The 17,695-nt window shown below is 41.7% G+C and overlaps 1 pseudogene; it reads right to left on the reverse strand.

The window, feature by feature from the left end:
- Positions 1-7,000: 7,000 nt before the first annotated feature.
- Positions 7,001-7,117, reverse strand: LOC126482773 (5S ribosomal RNA; annotated as a pseudogene).
- Positions 7,118-17,695: the final 10,578 nt, after the last annotated feature.

Genomic DNA, 17,695 nt, shown 5'->3' on the forward strand with positions numbered 1-17,695 from the left:
TATCAGAGATATTTAAAGCATTTAACTTGTTTTAATATTTCATTATCAACAACAATATTTTATATTCTAGAGTCTTTTGAAGGCTTGAGTTTTCATTTTCCTATTGATATCTATGAAGAGTGGACTGGAAAACCAGAAGACTTATAAACTCAATTTACCTTAATCAAAAAGTTTCAGTTAAAGTGAGAGGAGAAAGTACAAACTGGATCAGACTAAGGAAAGGAGTAAGACAAGGATGCTGTTTATCACCTACTCTTTTCAACCTGTACTTGGAAAATATGATTGACCAATGCTCATTAGATGACAAAGGAGTAGAAATTGGAGGAAGAAGAGTAGGGTGCTTGAGATTTGCTGATGACATGGTCCTTCTAGCCACAAGGGAAAAAGAATTACAGGATTTGGTGGACACCATTGCAACTAACGGAAAAAAATATGGAATGAAAATTAACACAAATAAAACAAAAGTATTGGCAATAGGAGGAAATAAGGAAATAAAAATTGTGCTGAATGGAGAAACACTAGAGCAGGTGCAAAATTTTAAGTATCTTGGAAGCAGGATAGACACCGACTGGAAGTGCACCACAGAAATTAAAACAAGGATAGCAATGGCAAAAGAGGCGTTTTATAAGAAAAGGAGAATCCTCTGCAGCGGTATGGACAGAGAACTCAGAAAGAGACTCATAAAATGTCTTGTATGGAGTGTTCTTCTATATGGTGCTGAAACATGGACTATGAGGAAAAAAACAGAGAAAGGCTGGAGGCTTTTGAGATCTGGACATGGCGGAAGATGGAATGAATAAGTTGGATGGACAGAGTAAAAAATGAAGAGGTACTGAGAAGAGTGGGAGAGAAAAGGCAGTTACTAGATGTAATAAAGAGAAGAAAAAGAAATTGGATTGGGCATATATTAAGAAAGAATGACGGACTGATAAAAACAGTTTTAGAAGGTTATTTAGAAGGGAAAAGGAAGCGAGGAAGGAAGAGATTCCAGATACTGGATGACATGATGGACGGTACAACATACAGCAGCCTTAAGAAGGAAGCAATGGATCGCAGAAAATGGAGAGGCAAAGAACCTGCTAATATAGCAGATAACTGATGATGATGATGATCTTTACGTTATATTCTTTTCATAGCGAGGAAGGAAGAGATTCCAGATACTCGATGACGTGATGGACGGTACAACATACAGCAGCCTTAAGAAGGAAGCAATGGATCGCAGAAAATGGAGAGGCAAAGAACCTGCTAATATAGCAGATAACTGATGATGATGATGATCTTTACGTTATATTCTTTTCATATTCTGCCCAACAAATAAACTCCACTTTGTCGATTATGTTCTGTACTGGGCAAAATTGTGGCACTGTCTGAACGCAGTAGACAGGATCAAGGAGGGAGTCCATTGGAGTACCTGCATCGAACTGGTGCTAGGTAACAAAAGCCGTGTGCATCGGACGTAGTCCGTGAACGAAGCATTTCATGTAGTGCATATTTTAAAATTCGGTCGCCTGGATTCTGTGCCAAGACCTACATCCGTAAGTAAATAAGACGAGTTTACTGTTGGCAAGGGCTGTGAAGATAAGCATTGTGTTTTACGTGCAATACTTTTCCGCGATTGAAATTTTAATGGTGGCTTTATGGTATGAGAAACTGCATTCTGCAAACTGTAGAAGAATCACTTATCTAATTTTTTGAAGCGCGTTTTCCGCATTTCCCACGGCACACTCTGAGAGGCTAGCATTACCACTGATAAATCGCCACTGCCACAGTTCAAGTCAGACCCGCGAGAAACGCTCGTGAAATGTATTTTCATTTTAGTTACTTGGTGAATAGACGCCAAGCTATGCTGCTTTCTGAAAATATCGACATACCAGGTTCCACGTATGTGCAATGTGGCCCGATCTGCAGCAACACCAACAGCAGCACTCGAGACATATTACTCGTAAAAAAACTAAAATGGAAATCTTTAAAGAAAAATAGGAGGCTGGAATCTGATAATGAAAAGAGATCAGAAATATTTCGAATAACTTGCGCTATATTTCCCTTTCGAATGAGACACAATTTCGGTTAAATATCTTGGAATCTTTCGTCATTTCTCAATGATCTTTCCTCATACAATCTCAGAACAAAATCCTTCTTCGTCTTCACAAGTTCTAAGACTAATCTCCTCTCTAGAAAAGTCCAAAATAGTAACTTGTAATCTGAAAACCCATAACATTAATTAATAATAAGTTTTGCTACATAGCAATATCAAAGAATAGAAATCGTTTCCACAATTACATCCATGCCACTTATTAAAAAAAAAAAAATAAAGCTTCCCTGGCACAGCTCTAAGTTAATGTTATACATTCACTCTCGTCTTTATTCCACGAACCCCTTATCCAATCCCGGATCACCTCTCTCCACCGTTTGCGGCATGAAAAACGAAACAAACCCATTTTAACTACTGCTTCCACCTTACCACCATAATTTGAAAACATTTAACTGCAATTACACTCTCTAAGACAAAAAGCGGTTCCCACAAAGGAATTATCCGAGTGTGATGGAAATGGATAGATGTGCTGTGCATGTACAGACAAACAGTTGATTACAATTTCATAAAACATGTATGGCTTATTCAAGAGAAAGAGCCTCCCAAACTGAGCAAGTCAGTAACGCGTTGGTGCACTTCTGGCCTTTATGCAAGCTGTTATCCGGCTTGGCATTGTTTAACAGGGTTCTAGGATATCGTTCTGTGGGATATCGTACCAGATTCTGTCCAATCGATGCGTTAGATCATTAAAATGCCGAATTGGTTTGAGAGCTCTACCCATAATGCCCCAAACGTTCTAAGTGCCCAAGGTAGGGTTCGGTAAGTAAGAAGACAAGCAGTAGAAACCCTTGCCGAGTGCGAGATGGCATTAACTTGCTGAAATGTAAGGTCAGGATGGCTTGCCATGAAAGGCAACAAAACGGGGCGTTGAATGTCGTCGACGTATCGTTGTTGTGTAGGGGAACTGCCTTCGCTGGTCGTCGATGCTCAGGTCGAAGCGTAACTCCTCACTGAATACTAGTCCAGTAAATGAGATTACAGGCGGAAGACATGTCAGGAGACTTCCCCGACTGTGGTGGAATAGCAACCTGACAATCCTCCACCATATGGCCCGAAACCCGGGAGTGGTGTCTGGTGTGCCATTTCTTTTCATACCTGAACCCCTTTTGTTATGATTCTCGTCGTCCGTTGTTATGATGACAGGTGGTCATTGCTAAATAGAAACATATATTGCAGGTTTGGCAGAGAAGTCGGTAAGGAGCTGGGTGCGTAGTCTGTATATGCAACGACTGAAATAACTAGTAGTCGTTGGTAAGAAAATAGTATACAGGGTGTTACAAAAAGGTACGGCCAAACTTTCAGGAAACATTCCTCACACACAAATAAAGAAAAGATGTTACGTGGACATGTGTCCGGAAACGCTTAATTTCCATGTTAGAGCTCATTTTAGTTTCGTCAGTATGTACTGTACTTCCTCGATTCACCGTCAGTTGGCCCAATTGAAGGAAGGTAATGTTGACTTCGGTGCTTGTGTTGACATCCGACTCATTGCTCTACAGTACTAGCATCAAGCACATCAGTACGTAGCATCAACAGGTTAGTGTTCATCACGAACGTAGTTTTGAAGTCAGTGCAATATTTACAAATGCGGAGTTGGTAGTTGCCTATTTGATGTATGGATTAGCACGGGGCAATAGCCGTGGTGTGGTACATTACTATCGAGACAGATTTCCAGAAAGAAGGTGTCCCGACAGGAAGACGTTCGAAGCAATTGATCGGCGTCTTAGGGAGCACGGAACATTCCAGCCTATGACTCGCGACTGGGGAAGACCTAGAACGACGAGGACACCTGCAATGGACGAAGCAATTCTTCGTGCAATTGACGATAACCCTAATGTCATCGTCAGAGAAGTAACTGCTGTACAAGGTAACGTTGACCACGTCACTTTATGGAGAGTGCTACGGGAGAACCAGTTGTTTCCGTACCATTTACAGCGCGTACAGGCACTGTCAGCAGCTGATTGGCCTCCACGGGTGCACTTCTGCGAATGGTTCATCCAACAATGTGTCAATCCTCATTTCAGTGCAAATGTTCTCTTTACGGATGAGGTTTCATTCCAACGTGATCAAATTGTAAATTTTCACAATCAACGTGTGTGGGCTGACGAAAATCCGCACGCAATTGTGCAATCACGTCATCAACACAGATTTTCTCTGAACGTTTGGGCAGGCATTGTTGGTAATGTCTTGATTGGGCCCCATGTTCTTCCACCTACGCTCAATGAAGCACCTTATCATGATTTCATACGGGATACTCTACCTGTGCTGCTAGAACATGTGCATTTACAAGTACGACACTACATGTGGTTCATGCACGATGGAGCTCCTACAAATTTTAGTCGAAGTGTTCGTACGCTTCTCATCAACAGATTCGGTGACCGATGGATTGGTAGAGGCGGACCAATTCCATGGCCTCCACGCTCTCCTGACCTCAACCCTCTTGACTTCCATTTATGGGGGCATTTGAAGCTCTTGTCTACGCAACCCCGGTACCAAATGTAGAGACTCTTCGTGCTCGTATTGTGGACGGCTGTGATACAATACGCCATTCTCCAGGGCTGCATAAGCGCATCAGGGATTCCATGCGACGGAGGGTGGATGCATGTATCCTCGCTAACGGAGATCATTTTGAACATTTCCTGTAACAAAGTGTTTGAAGTCACGCCGGTACGTTCTGTTGCTGTGTGTTTCCATTCTATGGTTAATGTAATTTGAAGAGGAGTAATAAAATGAGCTCTAACATGGAAAGTAAGCGTTTCCGGACACATGTCCTCATAACATATTTTCTTTCTTTGTGTGTGAGGAATTTTTCCTGAAAGTTTGACCGTACCTTTTTGTAACACCCTGTATATTGTACTTGTGTTGCAGGCTTCTTCATATGCGGCATACATATAATTACAAACAGATATCTAGAGAGGCTTTACTTATGCCATACTTGACTAAGCGCCTTGTTAGAGGTTGCTTCCTATCAGCTGAAGGCTATGCTACATTCCTAGTTGACGTCCCGAGCAAGAGTGGACGAGAGTTCGCTAGATACTTGTCACAAGCCGCGGAGCGGCGCTAGTCGCGACTCGCGGGTCCAGCGATCTCTATTACGGACGCGGTCGATATCTGCAACCCCTAACAAGTGTGGTATCGAACGTAGATACCACACCTTTCGTTTTCATCTGCGGCAGCCTTACAGCACAGTGGTAAGTGCTTCATTCCAAGCCATTCTGGGCTTACATTTCACACGGCGAGAGTTTCTACTGCTTGTCTTCGTGCTCTTGGCCAACAAGGTCATCGGGTCTCTCTCCAATAGAGGATGTTGGGACATAGTGGATAGCGCCCTCCAACCGGCTCGTGATTTTGACCATCTAACGCGCTCATTGGACAGAATTTGGCGCGGTATCCCTCAGGACAACGTCCTACAACTCTGTCAATCAATGTCAAGCAGAATAATTGCCTGCAACTGGGCCAGGAGTGGTCCAACGCGTTACTGTCTTGCACAATTTGTGAAGCCCTTTCTCTTGAATAAATTATCCGTTTCTTCACAAATTGTAATCGTTTGTTTGTCTGTACATGTTCATCACACCTACCGATTTCTGTCTCATTGGGATAATTTCTTCGTGGTGCATCTTTTTTTTATTTTTCTAGAGTATAATTCCTTTGTGTGCTGCGAGAAATTATATGCATTTACTTAGGGATGCAAAAGACACTCCTTGCGAAAGAAAATCGAGTGTTAACTATTAGTCACATAGGCACCGATTTTCATAGGTACAGACGAAGTACACTACTGGCTCAATCTTGTTAGATGAACACGCAGCAACTGAAGCTACAAAGCAGTTATGGGTTGCTCATTTTGCACGGCTACTCAAACAGCTGGCAGATTGCATCAGACTGTGATTAGGGACAGGTTGTAAAGTTGTCACCTATTTACGAAGAAGTTGTCATCTATTTGCGAAGCCCTAGTGTCATCCATCTGTGACGCACTAATTGTATTTTGCTTGTACCTCTTCATACCTATATGCCAGTAGAGATGACCTCCTCAAAACTCGAGCACTTTATCCAAGACTTGATCGTCTCCTACAGTTCCACACATTGTCGCTTACTCCTGTCCCATCGTAGTAAGTTATGACTTACATAGAAGGTATTACAACGTTGCTCCATTGTTTCTGTGAGATACTGTTTAGGCACAATCTTTCGCCTATTCACCAACTAGTTTACTGCTTCTCCCGTACCCTCCTGCATCCTACTTTTCGATTCTTGTAGTTCGTTTTTTGTTTCCATGATTCGCTCTGCTACATGCTTCATATGTATAGCTTGAGAAACTTCTCCGTCAGTTGTAGAGCAAAATAGATACTACAGCAGTGTTCAAAAGTTAACCAGAATTAAGTACTGAAAGTACATTTAATAACAAGCACGTCAGAAGACTTAGAGAAAAAATAAATTTGGCTTATAACGACGACTAAAACATGTAATTAGAAGATCTTCAAAGTTTAAACGTATTTGTAATAACAATAATGGTAATTTTTCGTAAGCAAATAAGACAGGAGTAGCAGTATAACTGGCACGCATATGCTTTCCAGCAATATGACATGCCATCTACGAAGTGATTTCGGAGGTCTATTACGAATGATACCATTTCGGAGAAAAATTTCTGTATAGGTCTACATCAATCTTTGGTTGATATTCATTATGAGCAAGCCGTCTCTCTAAAGCCTAAAGCACTCCGTCTTCAGGCCACAAGTGGCCCATCGGGACCATCCGACCGCCGTTTCATCCTCATTTAAGGATGCGGATAGGAGGGGCGTGTGGTCAGCACACCGCTCTACCGGTCGTTATGATGGTTTTCTATGACCGGAGCCGCTACTATTCGGTCGAGTAGCTCCTCAATTGGCATCACGAGGCTGAGTGCACCCCGAAAAATGGCAACAGCTCATGGCGGCTGCATGGTCACCCATCCAAGTACCTGCCACGCCCGACAGCGCTTAACTTCGGTGATCTCATGGGAACCGGTGTATCCACTGCGGCAAGGCCGTTGCCTCTCTAAACCCTAAAACTTCGCAAACTATGACCTTCATGAGCTTTTCTCGCATCTGAGAAGTCCCTGTCCAGTCAGCCAGATGTAGATATTCCACAATTTTCCTGTATCACGTAAACGGTTGTTTCCTAGAAAAGGACATGATTTGTTTACTTGCTGGTCTGTTCTCCAATCTGAGCTTGTGCCCTATCTCTAATGATCTTGTGGTTGATGGGACGTGAAACCCTAAACCTCTTTTTTTTTTTTTTCTTTGTGGCTAGCCCATACAAGGATTCATCCACCAGATCTCCAAGACACAAACTAACATTATCGTCTGCAAAGAGAAAAACAGCACCAACTGCATTGTGGCTATAGTACCTCATATATGTACTTCTAACCACCAGCGAAGATGTGACAGTGAGTCCATTAGTATGTTCCCATGTACGAGGATGAGGATCATTCTCAATGATACTGCGGGTACGCTCATTGCCGAGAGCTGGCCATTCATTCCTACAAGTCTGGCAGTCAGGTGAACTGCTCTGTGCTTCCAACAGAGTGCTTATCGGAACACAGCGATTCCGGATGCGTACGTCATTGGATTTCATAGCGCCGTTAAGGCCAGATAAGAGTTGAGTCGTCTCCCTCGGTCAATCACATACTAGCCTGTGATGGATATTTCCTGTGTGTCGCAATCGACGCCGAAGATTCGCAACTGTGTTGCAAATGCGCTTCACTTATATCTCCCAGGCTTCATATTATAGGCGGCTTCACTCAAATTGTACTGTAGGTACATGTCCTTGGCACTCACAAGTAAATCTACCCAAGGGATACGCTTTGATTGTGGTCGTCTTTGAATATGTTGTAGTGTACAACAAAATAAAACACATATATTTTTTCGTACGTATACACGCAGCCTTGAAGGGGGTGACACACCCCCTTGCAAAGACCTCAGTTTAATATTTCTGAATGAATGCTGTTGAAACGTTAACACATCTGAAAAAGACTTTTGATTTAAGTTCTGTAGCTTTTAATGTACGTTTGATCGAAAAGTTATTTTCTCGAGATCGCCTACCCCCACTATTTTCTTTTTCAGTTCGACATTTTACTAACAGCAAAACGTATAACATCGCTTATACAAAATTGATTCATATATGTATATATAAGAAGAAGGGACCGGTTGGTAGGACATGTTCTGAGGCATCAAGGGATCACAAATTTAGCATTGGAGGGCAGCGTGGAGGGTAAAAATCGTAGAGGGAGACCAATAGGTGAATACACTAAGCAGATTCAGAAGGATGTAGGTTGCAGTAAGTTCTGGGAGATGAAGGAACTTGCACAGGATAGAGTAGCATGGAGAGCTGTATCAAACCAGTCTCAGGACTGAAGACCACAACAACAACACATATGATGAAATGGTAATCAAGGTGTTCCAGCCCCTCTGCCGCACATGCGCGTGAATAAAAAAATACTAGTCAATTTTTTTTTTTTTTTTTTTTTTTTTTTTTTTTGCTCTATCAAGACCGAAGTGTATACTTTGGCTAAGTTTACTTGTCAGTTCTGTGCCACTGCGTGTTCACTTGAATTTCGTGTTTTTTATGGGTGTTGTCAGCATCTTAAATGCTGAATTGATAAATTCATTTATGAGCGCTTATAAGTTCACTTAAGTATTTCTGTGTGTGTGTGTGTGTGTGTGTGTGTGTGTGTGTGTGAGAGAGAGAGAGAGAGAGAGAGAGAGAGAAAGAGAAAGATAAACAAATACACACACACATACACATACACAAGCGAGTGAGAGAGTGAATTTGCGTACAGTACGACACAGGACTCTTATTGTGGAGGGCGACAGATTAAATTCCCCTCGGACCATCCAGATTTAGGTTTACCGTGACTTCCTTATACTGTTCAAGGCAAATACCGGGACGATTCCTCTGAAAAAGACACATTCGATTTATCAAATCAGAGCTTGTGCTCAGTCATTAACGACGTCGTCGTCGATGGGATGTTAAAGCTTGATCTTCGTTCCTTTCAACACACACACACACACACACACACACACACACACACACAACACTATAATACGATATGAATTTATTAACTCTGCGCTGACAATACTCACAAAACACAATAAAATCAAATGAACGCTTATCAACACAGTACCGAGTGCAAAGGAAATGTAGCTACAATACAGTTTGGGCGAAGCCACCTACAATATAATATTCGGGGAATTGAAGTACGCATACAGACCAAATACAGTTGAAAGAAAAATGTTTTTCTAAAAGCTGAAAGAGGCGAGAATCTCTGCTAACAACGAAGGAAAACCCGGTACTGTCAAAAAATGTGAAAAAGAACCTGCTCTGACCTTCTCAACTGAAAGAAAAACTGTTTCAACTGCCTAGAAATCGAAATACGTATTATATATTTCAAATTTTTACAGAAACGCCACTAATGGTGCTACAGCTGTAAAAAGAGCCTAGAGAAAATAAATAAGTAAATAAGTTTGTTATCTTGTTTCGCCGGCCGAAGTGGCCGAGCGGTTCTAGGCGCTTCAGCCTGGAACCACGCGACCGCGACGGTCGCAGGTTCGAATCCTGCCTCGCGCATGGGTGTGTGTGATGTTCTTAGGTTAGCTAGGTTTAAGTAGTTCTAAGTTCTAGGGGACTGATGACCTCAGATGTTAAGTCCCATAGTGCTCAGAGCCATTTGAACCATTTATCTTGTTTCGCGATCACTACAATTACGAGACCGTGTTGAAAAGTAGTTTCTCCGAATATTTTGTATGAAAAATCTTAAAGCTTTTTAAAATCACAAACGATGTTCACATTGCCGGCCGAAGTGGCCGTGCGGTTAAAGGCGCTGCAGCCTGGAACCGCAAGACTGCTACGGTCGCAGGTTCGAATCCTGCCTCGGGCATGGATGTTTGTGATGTCCTTAGGTTAGTTAGGTTTAACTAGTTCTAAGTTCTAGGGGACTAATGACCTCAGCAGTTGAGTCCCATAGTGCTCAGAGCGATTTGATTTGATGTTCACATTCTTTAGCTTTATTCTTCATACTTACATGTTTATTTCTCGACATCGTCACCGCGGCGACGAACCCCGCCGACGAACATATTTCTCCCAACGAGAGACCCGTTTGCTGATACCGTCAGTTTGACTTTGTTGACAGAGCCACAGCTTCACCTCTGCTTGCACCGCTTCGTGTTTCTCAAGTTTTGGAAACAGATGAAAATCGGCTGGTGCCAAGTCGAGACTGCATAGAGGATGCTCGATGACAGTGAACTCAAGGAGTCAGAGTGCTGTAGATGTCGCGGAGCTCGTCTGTGGTTTGGCATTCTCTTGCTGAAGGAGACTGCGCTCCACGTGAGGGCGAACTCGACCCGATAAAAAAAAGCACGCTGTCTCTCATGCACTGTCATAGTTACGTTACAGACCGCCGTATTACACGCCACAATTGGGAGCCCTTTACATAGAGAACAGAATAAAAAATTCGTAGGCATTACGTTTCAGCACGTCCTCGTATAATGGTAAGACAGAGGTTTCGGAACCAGATTTTAAGCTGCAAAAAATTTCCAGAGCAGATGTGAACGCGCTATAATTTACTGGTTATGAATTGAAGGTCAAAACTGAATAAATTTTAGAAAGGTAGGAAATTAAAACTAAGAGCCTGAATAAATTCAAAGAGGCATTGGTCGCCGAACTTTTCAAAGGGAGCATTAACCAACTACTAATTGAAACAGGGGAAATTAATACAGTAGAAGACGAATACCCATTCGAGATATGAAATAGCAAAATGAATGCAGCATTAGACGAATGTACATTCGAGGTATGAAATAATGAAATGAATACAATAGAAGACGAATATACATTCGAGTTACGAAACAGTGAAGGCAGCCAAGAATCAAGCAGACGAAAGACACAGTCTAGTATAAATCACTGAATAACACATGAGGTATAGCATTTAACTGATGAATGGAGAAAATATAAAAATCCGGAAAGTTGAGCAGAAAAATGAGAGAACAGACCAATAAAAGAAATGGAGACACAATGAGGAAAATAGTAAAGCAGGAATGGCTAAAGGAAGAATGTAAAGCTGTAGAGTATTCGTGGCTATGAGAAACTTACAATAGATGTGTGCTGCCTGTTTGAAAAACAAACTTTCGAAGGGAAGCAGCTGAATGATATAAAGAGTTCAGATGACAGATAAGAACCAAGGAAAGAAGGGAAGACCGAAAGTTGGAAGGAACAGATAGCAAGACTATACATAGAAAACGTACTTTAATACAATATTACGGAAAGCAAAGAAAAAGTGGATGAATATTACGTGTCAGACATGATACTGCGAGAAATGTTTGACGGACCTCTGAAAGACCGTAAGTTAAAACAAGCCACAGAAGTCCCAGGGAACTATTGAGATCCTTGGTAGAACATATGATGACTCAACTATTCTACCTCACATGCAATGTGTGTAAGACAGGCGAAAAACCCTTCAAGGAGAATGTAATACTTTCATTCCCAGAGAAGCCACGTAGTGACAGGTGTTAACGTTAGATAATCGTCAGTTAGATAAATCATGCTTCTAAACACTGACACTAGTTTTCAGGCGCTCAGTCCGGAACCGCGCAACTGCTACGGTCGCAGGTTCGAATCCTGCCTCGGGCATGGATGTGTGTGAGGTCCTTAGGTTAGTTAGGTTTAAGTAGTTCTAAGTTCTAGGGGACTGATGACCACAGATGTTAAGTCCCATAGTGCTCAGAACCATTTGAACCATTTCGACACTAGTTATTTATAGAAGAATATAATGTCTGGTAGGTGCAGATCTCGGGAAAGATATGGGTTCGGAGAAATTTAGTAATACCCGAAGCAATAATGATCCGACGACAATCTTAGAAGATATGCTGAAGAAAGGCAAAGCTACGTTTATAGAACTGGTAGGTTTACAGAAAAATTTTGACTATGTTGACTCGAAATAAACTCATTGAAATTCTGAAAGCAAGGGGCAGCCGTTATCTACAATTTGTTCAGAAATCAGACTGCAGTTACATGAATGGAAAGTAGTAGCCAACACGAAAGTAAGAGGAGTAAAAAATCCTAGCAAACCTAGTCTCTAAAAGCTATGAACACTTCTTCATCTCCGATACTGTGAAACGAATCACTTGTACTGCAAACTCTGTGCTCTCCACATTTTGGGAGGAGGTAGTATGAACCAAAACGAGAAAAACATTATCTGGTAAACATGGGCTCCAAAATTCATACCTTAGTCCTACGAGCACTTGTTCAATAGATGAGATGTATTTCACAGTAGCGAAGATGAACAACTGCTCGTAGGACTAAGGTATGCACTTCACAACTCATATTTACTTTCACCTCTTAAAATGCGGAAAGCATAGTTCTTTTAGTAGAAGAGATTTGTTTCACAGCACCGAAGATGTAGAAGTGCTCACAGCTGTTAAGGTATGTGTTTCAGAGCCCACGGTTACTAGACATTTTTGCTTCGAATTATCGTTCCTATCATATCTCTGAGTACTGACCATTCCTCCTGGGTCGTAGATGGGAGACAAATATGGGAAGCAGGTTAAAATAGATGCAGGTTTATTAGAAATGCAGAGATGATGAGGCAGAGGATAAACTAGAGTGATGAACTGTAAAACTAGCCTTCGAATTGAAGACCACAATACCCCTTCACTCCATTTGGACGGAGGCTGAGCTGCCGACTGCCTTTACCCCAACGGTTTAAAATATAAACAAAAACGAATCTATGTATGTAAATGGTAGAACAATTAAACTGGTTTTATTATAAAAAGATGAACTTCACGGATTGTAATTATATGGAATTGAACTACTGATGTTCTTATTAACAATGAAAATTAAACTAAATGGTAACATAAAAAGGTAGCTAAAAGATGTTTCTGACAGAGGGCGATCCTGAAACGAAGGCCTACAGTTTCACTAAAAATTTAAGGATCTCTGTGGGGACGATTAGCAGAAGGAAATATTACGTATATTCCACGTGGAATGTGGAAATACGTATAGGAGCCTGTTCGACTGTAACTATGGAGATGCGTTTAGTTGTGCGGGTGGACTGTAGGAAAAGGAAGTAGGAGACTGGGGTGTGGGTAAGGGTGAAGTATGGGGAGGAGAGTGATAAAGACGGAAGGGCGAAACGAGTCCTGGTGGGTGAAGAAGGGACAGGATGGATAAATATCGGGGCTCTGAAGAAGCCATTTTCTGAATTCTTTGGAGTTGTATTCTTTGTCAGCCTGTTGAAGATTTCGGACGGAGTGTCTTGGCGGCGAAACGGCCACACATAGTCGGGACCTGATTGAACCGGGTAGATTTTGTCCTGGAACTCTAACGCAGAGGGGCGTGATAATCTCTTTGTTGCATTTTAAGTGCGTGTGATAACACCTGAACATCGGTGTTTTTAGAGTTTCAAGCAACTGCATAAGAGTGTTTCGTTTTGTGGTAATCAGTACAACTCAGTTGTACTATCAAATGAACTTTGCAAAGCCAACATTCTCTGAACTTCCAACTCCTTTCAAAAGTACTTCTCGTTTTTTTTACTGATTGCTCAACGAAAAGACTGAATAACATATTCGGCAATCTACAACTCTTGTAACTTCTTCCTTAACCATTGTTCTCCTTCACGCCCTTCGACGGTTATAACTGCAGTCTGGTTTCTGTACAAGTTGCAAATAACTTTTCGCTCCCTGCAATTTACCCTTACTACCCTTCGAAGATCAAAGAATGTTTTACACTGAAAGTTTGCAAAAGCTTTAAATGTACAAATGCTACAAACGTAGGTTTGTCTCTCTTCAGTCTATGATACGTCATAGGGACAGTATGGCCTTACGTGTTTCTACAGTTCTCCGGAACTCATCTCAACTTCCCTGAAGTCGATTTCGACCAGTTTCTGTCAACAATTCGTGCCGGTATTTTGCAACCATAATTTGTTAAACTGATGTTTCGGTATCATTCCCACCCGTCAGTATCTGCGTTCCTTGGAATAGGATTTATTACATTCTTCTTCAAGTCTGAGGGTGTTTCCCCATCCTGATATATCTTGTTTACAAGATTGAATAGTTTTGTATGGCTGGGCCTCCCAAGGATTTCAATAATTCTGAGGGAATGTCGTCTACTACCGGGTACTCATTTCCACTGATATCTTTCAGAGGTCTGTCAAATTATTCTCGCCGTATCGTATATCCGATTCCATCTTCATTTATTCGCTCTTTTTTATCTTGATATTGTCTTCAAGTTTGAATGCCTTACATAAACCCTTCATATTTCTTCCACCTTTCGGTCTCCCCTTTTTTGCGTAGCCATATTCATACATGTGCTTCTGTTTTCACCATTCTCTTTTATTTTTCTATATGTGCTGGATCTATCTTTCCACCAGGCATACATGCTTCTACAGCCTTGTAATTCTCGTCTAGCTATTCCCTCTTTACTGCTTCGTACTTTATATCAGCCTTATCTTTTAAACGCGTGTATTTCTTTTTCCCTGCTTCACGATAAAACAACAATAAAGAAGAAAGAAAAAGAACGAATTCACGAAAGCACTTTAAACATTTTTGATAAACGTATGTTAAAGTCAAGTGGATAAACACGAGGTCTAGCGGTTCTAGGCGCTCAGTCCGGAACCGCGCGACTGCTACGGTCGCGGGTTCGAATCCTGCATCGGGCATGGATGTGTGTGATGTCCTTAGATTAGTTAGGTTTAAGTAGTTCTAAGTTCTAGGGGACTGATGACCACAGATGTTAAGTCCCATAGTGCTCAGATCCATTTGAACCACCATTTGATAAACACGAGGTGCCAACTTCATACAGCTCTCCACGCACTATTTAAGTGTTACTTAGAGTTTCCGAATATTTTCAGACTGGAAACAATCTTCAAAAGGAGCACTGTACTTTCAATAAAAACTTAAAATTTTACTGTCTTTTTAGGGAAGGTCATAATTTTACCGCAGTAAACATCTAGGCTCTAACATTTAGATAACAAGGAAGTTAGATGATGCGTAGCGTTAGCACGTGCCGTACACTATGTACATGTGTTGTATTCATCAGAAAATGGCTTAATAATTGCCTTGTGCAATTATATTTATTATGTCACAGTCAAACCACATTACTGTTCAGTAGAGGTAATTTATACTTTACTGTTCTTACCAACAGCTTTTGATTAATGTGCAGACTGTCTCTTTATAATCACTTGTTCAAGAACAATAACAATTACGTTCTATACAAACGTCCATCATGATCAAAAAGTCAGTATAAATTTGAAAACTTAATAGACCACGGAATAACATAGAAAGAGAGATAAAAATTGACACACATGCTTGGAATGACATAGGGGTTTTATTAGAACAATAAAATAACAAAGTTCACAAAATGTTCGACAGATGGCACTGGACAGCAAAACGTCAGTGACTGCGCATGACAATCGTGTATAAAAGGAGCTGTAATGAGAGAGAGAATCAGATGCGCCAGCAGTCGCAGCATGTTGACGTTACCTGAAAAGGCGCTTTTAGTGAAGCTGTATTATCAGAATGGGGAATGTGCTAGTTCAGCGTTACGATCCTATCGCCATAGGAAGGGGATTCGAACGGGTGAAGGTCCGCTGACAAATGCAGCTGTGGCGAGAATGATTTTGAAGTTCGAAGCCACGGGTTGTTTAGACGATAGACCCCGTAGTGGCCGACCGTGCACAAGGCGTAATGCTGTTGAGACAGTCCAGGAAGAAATGGAGACTGTAGCGGGTTCGTCTATGCACGGGGAAGTCAGCGCTCGTGCAGTCGCACGTCGCACCGGCATTCCATACACTACTGTTTGGTTGGCACTTGCTATCCGTACAAAATCCATCGGTATCATGAACTGTTACCTGACTATTTAGTGAAGCGGACGGCATTTGTGGTGTGGACGTTTCAAAAGATGGCGGAAGATGACGATTGGTTGAGTAACGTGTTGTGGACCGACGAAGCTCATTTCACGCTCCTAGGGTCTGTCGAAGTCCACAACTGCAGAATTTGGGCTACCGAAAATCCTAGAACTGTCCTGGAAACTCCATTGCACGACGAGAAAGTCACCGTATGGGTTGGATTTACCACATTTACAGTTATCGGGCCTTTTTTCTTCTAGGAAATGCGTGATTCTGGTTTTGTGACTGCTACCGTGACGGGTGAGAGGTACGCCGATATGTTACAAAATCGCATTATCCCCAGCCTGGCTGATAAACACCTGCTGGAACGTACGATGTTTATGCATGATGGTGCTCCACCCCATATTGCTAGACGCGTGAAAGATATCTTGCGCGGGTCGTTTGGTTATGATCGTGTGCTCAGCCGCCACTTTCGTCATGCTTGGCCTCCCAGGTCCCCAGACCTCAGTCCGTGCGATTATTGGCTTTGGGGTTACCTGAAGTCGCAAGTGTATCGTGATCGACCGACATCACTAGGGATGCTGAAAGAAAACATCCAACGGCAGTGCCTCACCATAACTCCGGACATGCTTTACAGTGCTGTTCACAACATTATTCCTATTGTTGAGGAATGATGGTGGACATATTGAGCATTTCCTGTAAAGAACATCATCTTTGCTTTGTCTTACTTTGTTATGCTAATTATTGCTATTCTGATCAGATGAAGCGCTATCTTTCGGACATTTTTTGAACTTTTGTATTTTTTTGGTTCTAATAAAACCCCATGCCATTCCAAGGTCGTATGTCAATTTGTACCTCTCTATCTACACTATTCCGTGATTTACTCAGTTTTCAAATTTATACTGACTTTTTGATATATTGAAAGGTGGCTACACTGAGCCACAGCGCCAGAGATTGCGCCAAAGAGTATTATTCAGCCGCCTCCACTGGCAGTGCTTGGGGAGAACTCGTGGTAGTCAGTGCTTGGGGAGAACTCGTAGTAGTCAGTGCTTGTTGAGATGTGCTAGTGAAAAGTGCTGGTCGAGAACTCGTAGTAGGCAGTGCTTGCTGAGATGTGATACTGGAGAGTTCTTGTTGAGATGTGGTAGTAGAGAGTCGGTGTGGAGATATATTGTAATGATTAGAGTGATTTTCGTCAATACATGAAGGTAAAAGAAAAACATTTTTCCTTTTCTTTTTATTATCTCAATGTCTTAAATTATGCGTCATTACAGGTTCAGTCAACGAAGCATCTGGCGTGTGTTCTTGTATTAGAGTGTAATTCTGGGCTACTTGCGCAATTATAGTATTTCTAATTTTTTTATCACGTCAGTATAAATGGTATTTGAAATTTCTTGTCTTATTGAAGAAGAACCGTGCCAGATGTGTACGTTGAGTCATACTTCCACACACAGAACAGTTATACTTGTGCCTTGGTTTTGTAGGTTTTATAGTTGCTGGGGACTTAATTAATTAATTGTGTTAACGAAAATTTTCATTTCATTCTTTGTTGTTGTTCTATGCAGTCAGATTGCGTAATAATACTAGTCAGGGCCAACCGTTTACGAGACACAGCGTAATCGGACTTACAGTTACGAAAAATAAAAATCATTTTCAAACATTATTTAATTAAGCCCCCATGCACGTAGCGACCGCCGCTTCGGATCGTCCCTTGGAATTCTTATGATTGTAAAAAT

The sequence above is a fragment of the Schistocerca serialis genome, chromosome 5, assembly GCF_023864345.2.
Source record: "Schistocerca serialis cubense isolate TAMUIC-IGC-003099 chromosome 5, iqSchSeri2.2, whole genome shotgun sequence".
NCBI lineage: Eukaryota > Metazoa > Arthropoda > Insecta > Orthoptera > Acrididae > Schistocerca > Schistocerca serialis.